This window comes from Brachyhypopomus gauderio, chromosome 4 (assembly GCF_052324685.1).
Source record: "Brachyhypopomus gauderio isolate BG-103 chromosome 4, BGAUD_0.2, whole genome shotgun sequence".
Classification (NCBI taxonomy): domain Eukaryota; kingdom Metazoa; phylum Chordata; class Actinopteri; order Gymnotiformes; family Hypopomidae; genus Brachyhypopomus; species Brachyhypopomus gauderio.
In genome coordinates, this window is record NC_135214.1 from 2,975,699 (window position 1) to 2,984,220 (window position 8,522).

At 48.3% G+C, this 8,522-nt stretch overlaps 1 long non-coding RNA gene across 1 annotated transcript; it reads left to right on the plus strand.

Moving 5' to 3' along the window:
* The first annotated feature begins 3,175 nt into the window (after positions 1-3,175).
* On the plus strand, positions 3,176-7,976 carry LOC143511855 (uncharacterized). Its single transcript, XR_013130292.1, has 2 exons — positions 3,176-5,813; positions 6,156-7,976. It is a non-coding gene; the product is annotated as an uncharacterized LOC143511855 (long non-coding RNA).
* Positions 7,977-8,522: the final 546 nt, after the last annotated feature.

Sequence of the window (8,522 nt, forward strand, 5' to 3'; positions counted from 1 at the left end):
CCGTGCGTCTCCTCCAACGTCCATGTGGAAAAGGAGATTTGCACCTGTTCTTCTCGCACCCCATTGTTCTGTGTGATTTGGGTGCTAAGGACGGACCACACATTTTGATTCCTTTGTTTGCATTCCGAGTGTGTGGGGGTGTGTTTTTATGTTTATATGAAATATAAATTCCTGCTTCACATATGGTCCTCTATGTGATCCCTGACGCTTTATTGTGTATTCTGGTATTGGCTCGGTCTGCATCTTGTGTGGCTTGATTTACCCGTTTTGTTCAAATTGGTGCTGTTTGCTTGATCCTATGATTCCTTGATAAACGCTGACCTTTTCTGCCTTTTTCAGCCACTGGTAAGATTATCTTTCGTCGACCACCTCTGCTGTCATTGGTACGTTCCACGGAGGGGTTTATCCTGCCTTGGTACTGTCTCTGCTTCCATGGTGACAATGTCCTACATTTCACTGAGACACTCCATCATCTCGTCCTTGGGTGCCGTTGCTCGTGAACGTTCATGGACATTTTGTGTCTCATCCTGGACAGTATCTGTTCAATTTTTTTGTAGGCTCCAGCCTGGCGTTCAGATTGATGCCATCAATGTATATGAAGTGGCTAATGGTTGTGTTTCTCCTGAGTCTCTACCTAGTCCCAGTTTTATTCATGATCTGGTCGAGAGGATTCAGGTCTATGTGCCCAGTGAGGATGTGACATCTCCTGGTATCTACCACACTTTGATGCCCTGGGAAATTTTGGCGTCTCGCATTGGCTCCCTGCATCGCCCTCCCGAGGTCAAACTACACCCCAGTGATCTGTCCACAGCGTGGAAGCTTCTGTCAGAAAAAACTAGCCACAGTGAATGAGAAGATCTCTAAGTACAGGAGGACTGCTCAGAAGGGGTCTGGTGATGGCACCAGTCTCAAAACACTACCTACTGACCCACTGACGGCTGTTCACCAGGAGACCAGGCAGATCAATGAAGCATTGCCATGACGGACTGATTGACTTCACAATATACATATCTAGTTATAATATTTTGTTTTATTTAAATACATCCTTCTATAATTCATCCAAATGAAAAACATGGATTTTTATCCATTTCACGAAATATCGTAAAAAACATTTTGACGCATATGGTTTTAGTACATGGTGCTTGCAAAAATGTGTCTTAACTTGATGAATTGTTCAGTGGGGCCCGTGAATATAAAATCACCTTGAACCACCAATAGAGAGTGCTGGTCACATCATTTATGAGCATATGGAAGAGGACACATGAACTTTCACTGAAAAAATAACGATTGTCTCATCAGTGATGTATACTTAATCAAGTGATTACTAAACTGCCTATCTAACAGGAAACTGGCTCTACAATGCTGAGAATCGAGGATAGCAATGGTCACACCTAACGCCAAAGCTTGGCTCTTTTCTGACTTCACCCATTCAGAGCTCGTTTTTCCAGCTGAGGTAAGTTCCCTTGACAAATGTCACTGGGTCCCAAGAGACGATTGAAGCCAACATTCTGGCAACACCCATTTTAATCAAATTATCTATTAGTCAGACTGGATCGCTGGACTCATTATTTACATAAAAGAGAGGCAGAAGAGGCCCATTCTTCTTGAGAACTTCTTCTCTGACCTGAGAGGAGGGAGGAGCTCTGGGGACTCGGAGGTCCATCAGCACGAGGAGTTATGGGTGAGCGGACGGGCTGACATCACCGCTGCGTGCTCTGCTCAGGGGCGTGTCTCTCTCGTCGCTAAGCCGCCGTGGGCAGAGGGGGAATTGGACGATCGCGCCGTTCTTGACGTAAGCCACGAACTTGGGGCAACTCCCCGAAAACAAAGCGATGTGTGTGAGCTCTCCGCACGCCCGGGGACGGGTGTAGGGCCCGGGGAGGCTGGGCCTCTCGCTCTTGTGGGCCTTTGGCCGAGGAAGTGCTTGGCGGTAAATATTTGTTGTTCTGCCCTGTTCCTGGCGCCGGGCCCCACGGCCCTGCCGGGAGACTCCAGCTCGTCTCTCACGCTGCGTGTCTTCGGTGAACTCTGCGCTGGGTGGAGTAGACCTTCTGCGAACTCCCTCCCCGAGTGCCCAGGAGTGCAACCATTCAGAGCGTTTTGCGATGTTTCAGTGCAGCTGCTTGACAAAGCATCGCTGTCCCCTCCCCGTTCTCACACCGCCGAGCTGACAGTACTGAAGTGAAAAAAGGGAGTGTCACCAGCTGCTCTGGGTGTGGGCACGCCCTCAATTAATTTCACAACCCCCCCCCCAACCCCCCCGGCCACCTCCGTTTTAAACCACTGACGCCACACCCTCTTAACTAATAACAAGCAGCCTCCGCCCAAATCTCCCCCAGCACCGCCTTGCGTGACCCGAGTTCATGCGAAGCCTTTGTGGGTGACCTGAGGCCAGCACGGGCACAGAAGCGCGTGAGTGACGTGAGCGCGCTCCCTGAATGAGATGAGCGCAGAGAGGATGAAATGAGAGAGAGATGGAGAGAGCGAAGGAGAGGTGGGTGTGTGACTCGGGCAGGCAACGAGGCGTGATGCTTCAGCTCGCTCAGGTTTCAGGCACCTGGCTGGGGGCCTATTTCTCTCTCTCTCTCTCTCTCTCTCTCTCTCTCTCTCTCGGACGCATACACACACACACCTCATCTCTCTCTATTGCTCTATCAGAAGAGTGGGCCAGTGCCACCCAGAGCTATTTTTAAGTGGGGCAGGGGAGGTGGGCTGTCAGAGGAATTGCTCAGGAGGGAGGTGTGCAAAATTAAAATGAATATCGCACATTGAGAAAAAGGTGATTGAACAGATAGTCATATCAAATGCTATATTTCCACAAAAATGGGCTTAGATTTGTCACTTATACAGTGAAATAAGAACTGTTTTGAAATTATGTTGTAAAAAAAAAAAACTTAATTGCTGTAGATGTGGGAATGTCACTGGAATCTGAGAAAACTCTCAGAAACCATGGAAGCTTTGATCATATTCAGGCCTGTGCCTTATATTCACCCCCCCCCCCCCTCCCCCTTGTCCCAAATAATTTCTAAAGTTGAGTTTGAAAGTTTTGCTCTCTGGAGCTCTCCAGGCCGTCTGGTCCCGCCTCACCCCCCCCCCCCCCCCCCCCCCCCCCCCCCCCCCCCCGCCGCGCGGCTCCCGTAGCCCAGCAGTGGCGCTCCAGCAGGAGGCTGGTCCAGGCTTCCAGGCTGCCTGTGTGGGCAGCAGCGCCTCTGTTTGCCGGGGAGAGCGCCGAGCTGCCGCCTCCCACTCCGCCCGGCCTCTCTCGCTGGTGCGCGGGCGGACCGGGCCTGATTTCCCATTGTGCTTCATTAACCTTTCCCGGAGCTCATCATGGCGGATTCAGCGCGGCGTTGCGCACCGAGCGTCGCGGGCAACAGGCGGGGGCTCGTGATCTCGCGGTGACTAATTGCAGACGTGTAAATTGCGGATTGATACCGCGCCTCCTCGCAATTAGGCGGCCTTGCGCGCTCGGAGGGGGCGTGCGCGGCTCGGGTGCGCGCCTCCCCGGTGGGCGCTTGGCCTTCGCCCGTTATCGGCCGGACCCCTCGTAATTTCTTGCGGCTCAAATTGACGGGGACCCGTGACGTTGTTTTTTTTTTGTGTGTGTCTTGGACCGACAGAACCGCGGTGCAAATGACGCGAACGCGAGACTGAATTATTGAACAGCAGTTACAGTCTCGGATGGAAAAATAGTATCGATCCGGTTCCCCTCCCCTCTAGCGCGAGCTGCTCGGCGCCACACCTCGGTGAGCGGCAGCGCACGAGCGCACGCTGGTTTTTTGCAGCGGCACCGACGCGCCGCGGGTCCGTCCGAGTGGCGGGTCCAGACTCCAGTCCCAGCCGCGAGGGCGTCTTAAGTGGCCCTGGACTCTTCGTGCACGCGTGAAGGCGGAAAAGGACGAGAGACCTAATACAAGGATTGTGTGATTGTGTGTGTGTGTGTGTGTGTGTGTACGTGTGCGTGCTCGTGCGCGCGAGGAAGAGGGAGTGTGTGTTGGCTTTTTTAATGAGCACATATCCCTGCCCACTGCTCCGAGAGCCACTGCTAGGCTGTCAGCCCTGGTAGGCTGAGGATGTGGAAATTGAATGGAGCCTTTCAGTTCCTCTCTTCGTCTCCCCGGGGGTGAGAGACTGGTTACCATGGTTATGCTGGATTCCTGCAGCTAATGGGTGGGAGTAGTGTAACTCTGGCAACCTGGCTCTGTCTATGGCCGCGTGTACGCGCAGAGTGCTGGGGGGTGTGGCAGTATCCACTCTAGGACATGGGAGGTCACGCACGCACACACACACACACACACGCACGCACACACACACACACCCACACACCTTTCCTTGATCCATGCACAAAGAACCACACATTACATTACAAGTATGCAGCCAACCTCCACCTCTTATGCTTCACTTAAGAGGCATGTAGGAATATCATTAACCCTCTTTTTATGTATGTTAATGATGTGATCGGTTACAGACAAGAACATGAAAAATGTCTGCAAAGACCAGCTCTCCTTCGTCAAGCCATTTTTTGGGGGGAATAATTTTCTTCTCGTTTCAGTGCAGTCCAAAGATTTTGTCCAGGTGAAGGTAAAACAACCCAGAATATCACAAGAACTGAAGGAGATGACACTAATATTATTTAGGACTTTGTTTATTGATAATGTTTACAACCTCCTTCTTTTTTCTTTGCTTGTATGTAGTTTGAGAAAAAAACAGTGGTGCTATATCTCTCTAGATAGTCAAAATTCCTTAGCAACCACAAAGAGCTGAAACACAGAAAGAAGTGTCAGAAAGGAGTGAAACAATGGTGCAGTGATGTAACAGTTCCTCACTTTTACACCAAAATTGCGTTGATGATCTCTAATCCCAAACCTCAGCAACAGCGGCTTGCTTCCTCTGGCTGTGGACTTTATCACAGGCTATGCAAGAACCCGAAGGAAAAGACATGATGGCTTAATTTTCTACCAGGACCGGCGACAGGAAAACAGCCTCAGTATCCCTGGCGTCTGCTCAAATCCCCACTAAAATAATGTCACAGTTTGTCTCCAGAAAGTGGGTCATCTTTAAAATATATGTGGCGTTTTGCTGCGGCGTTTGCCTGGATTCTGCACACCGATCGCTCTAAAGCTGAGGCCCAGTCCCACACCCCCTCACACCCCTACCCCACCCCCCCACACCAGCTCTCTAGCCATACAGATGTCTTGGCTCACATTACACTTGGAACACTGAGTCATGGCTGATCTCTCCCCCCCACCACCTCCCTGAAGGAACTTGGCTCCAGAATTTTAGAAAAACCATCCCCGGTCCCTCCATGAAGCTACTGCAGAAAATATGAAGCACCTCATATCCTGATGGACTACGAGCTCACGTTAAATTAACGTGGGGGCTGAAACACAGGCTGGATTTCAGACCTTACGCGACAGGCGCCTGCCTCTAAATTCTTCAAGTTAATGTGAGGTGAGGGAATTGAGAAGGTAAAGAACCTTAAGTTTAGTCAAGGAAAAGCAATGGCATTTTTTATGAAGAGTGCTTGGTAATGTAGGCCTTGGGCTCACCGCATCGTGTTATTAGCCAGAAAAAACACTGGGCTCTCAAAGTGACACGTCACTGTGGAATCTGGGAGGGCACTAGGGGAGACTCTGACCAATCAGAGTGCTTGCAGCATGATTCTATCCAGCCCCTATCAGCATTTGGCTAAAACAGTTATGTAATGCAATAAACACTTCACAAACTTTATTGCAGCAGTCAAACAACTGGGGGACACAATTCTTCAACAAGCTGTTTCTTTTATTCTTGAGATTCAATTTTAGAAAATAGTAGTAGGTTTCTAAAATATTTTCTTTCAATAATATACATCAGACTTACTCTTTCTGTCTGTCATTTTGTGTGCATATATAATAGCACCCATATCTAGTGTACTTCTGGGGTTTAATCAACCCAAATAAATCTTAGTTCTATAGTAGATCTAATTTAAATCATATAATAAGTAATAGTAATAACTAGCTATAACTAATGAATATTTATAAGTAGTTATAGTTATATTTTTTGTATCTTTTGTACTAAGTGTTGAAACTGTGGGTCAGTGTCTTGTTTCGACCATTTACCCATGTGCTGTCACGTGGGATACTAATGATGTTATGCAACACATGCAAACATCCCAGGAACCCAGGAACCCAGATGCCCAGGAACCCAGGAACCCAGATGCCCAGGAACCCAGGAACCCAGATGCCCAGGAACCCAGGAACCCAGATGCCCAGGAACCCAGATGCCCAGGAACCCAGGAACCCAGATGCCCAGGAACCCAGGAACCCAGATGCCCAGGAACCCAGGAACCCAGATGCCCAGGAACCCAGGAACCCAGATGCCCAGGAACCCAGGAACCCAGATGCCCAGGAACCCAGGAACCCAGATGCCCAGATGATCCGGTGTGGGAGCTCCATGCTTCTCCCACCCTGCAGCCTCTCAGTGGAACCATCATCCTTCTTACACCCATTCCACTGTCTCCACGAGCTTGATAAAAGTCCATGATATAATTCAGGTCTGTGTGTGTGTGTGTGTGTGTGTGTGTGTGTGTGTGTGTGTGTGTGTGTGTGTGTGTGTGTGTGTTTCCCTCTGATCCATCATTAAATCGTTTCTGCTTGTACACCGGCTTCTTTGACTGCATTAAGCCCTGGCCACCACATGCTCTCATAGTCCAAGTATGTAATGAATCACAGGGAAGTCACGGTGACATAGCAGTGGACAGTGATCCGATGATGGCTCAGAAGGACCTCCAGGATTCTCTGCAGCCAGTAATTCAGATTATTCGGACAACAGCCTTTCAGTTATATTGACGGGTTCAAGGTACACCACTCCTTAGGGTACAATTGGCTGGGTTTGGGTACCATGACACCCACATTCTACTTATCGACTTGGGGTGAGTGTTCTTCCTGGAGCTCTGGGGATGCCTGGCTGTACGGTAATCGGTGTCTGCTGTGGCCGTGGTCTTCAGGGTCCTCCCCAGAAGAATGCCTCCCTCACGGTTCTTCATTCAGGTTCGTGCTTGTATTAATTCCTCACAAAAACACCAAATTGCGGAACAAATGAATGGAACCTGCACTCCCAACAGGGCCAAGGACAACTCATTCTGCTGAGTCGGTAGGCAGCTTTGGCACGCCCGTGTGCGGAAGAGCGTGAGAGTGCGAGAGGGCGTTTATTGGCTTCCAGACGCGCAGGAGCGCGCGGCACCAGCGACACGAGGGTCTTGTTATCCTCCCCCTTTCACCGGCGTGCACGTTTTGGGGCTTTTAATGAACACTTGGGCAGTGGTGGTGCTTCAATCAGGCTCACGCCTCTACCACTTCCAGCCTCGCATGGGCAGCTGCACGCCCTCCCACCCCACCTCCCCTTCATCACCACCTCCTCCTCCTCCTCCTCCTCCTACAATTCAAGTGCGAGGGGCATGATGGAGGCGCTGAAACACTCGGCCACTGAATAATTGATGCCTCCACAAATGTGGAGTGAATTTATCCAGTGGCACACTTTGAGTTGAATTGTGTGCGTGATAGTGGCGGTGGCGAAGCTCGCCGGGCTGAATCAGAACTCCGTTCGGGGGATTTTGATTCGACGGTTGGTCTCAGTCTCTTTTCTATCGGGAAGTATCAGGCACTGGGGTAGCCAGAGCGTTTCATCACCTTCTGTACGATACAGCCACAAAATCAGCCTATTTAGCATCATGTTATTTAAATGATTAGCATAACTATCAATATTGTAAGTTTAGGTCTCTATAACTGCATTGAGATGACCAAAGACATATTGCTCTGCTTTCAAAGTATATAAAAAGGTGTTCTGTGTACTTCTATATTAAACTGATATTAAAGAGGATAGGACAGTTTTAAAACTGCAACAAGTTACTCTGATAATTTCATTTAGTTTTTGGATTAGCTGATTAAAAAGTATTTTTCAAAAAACATGCCCAGATATTAAATACTCCTTCATGATGAGCTTCATGTATTGATTAATTATTGCATCTGATGCTAGGACACTGGGCAGGAACACATGCATAAAGCTGTGATGTGGTGTGCCCATAAACACAAACGCAATTGAATGGAAGAATCACACCAACTCATTCGTCTTCAATACGCAGTCTACAGTATCTCTGTAATTATAAATGCTTTCATGTTCACTGTTTGTCATCCAGATCTTATAGAGATATTTTAACACAGTCGTGTGCATGTTTGCAGGTGTGATGTATATTTCAGAAATATTCATAAAATCTTGGTTAGTATTTCAGAAACTAAACAAAATATCACATTACATATAAAAGTATGCATAAAATAATTTTCAATGGTTAGAAAAATACTTGTGTATTCCTGTATTCAATTAAACATGTTCTTTCTACATAATATACCAGTAGGTTTTATCAGTAAAAATGATCTCTTCTTTTTCATACTGGTATGTCTTATTAGTACGTTGTCTCTTGGTGATCAGACAGTAGGGTATGTATGCAAAACATTGAATTTTTTGAAAACAGTTTTTACATATTTATA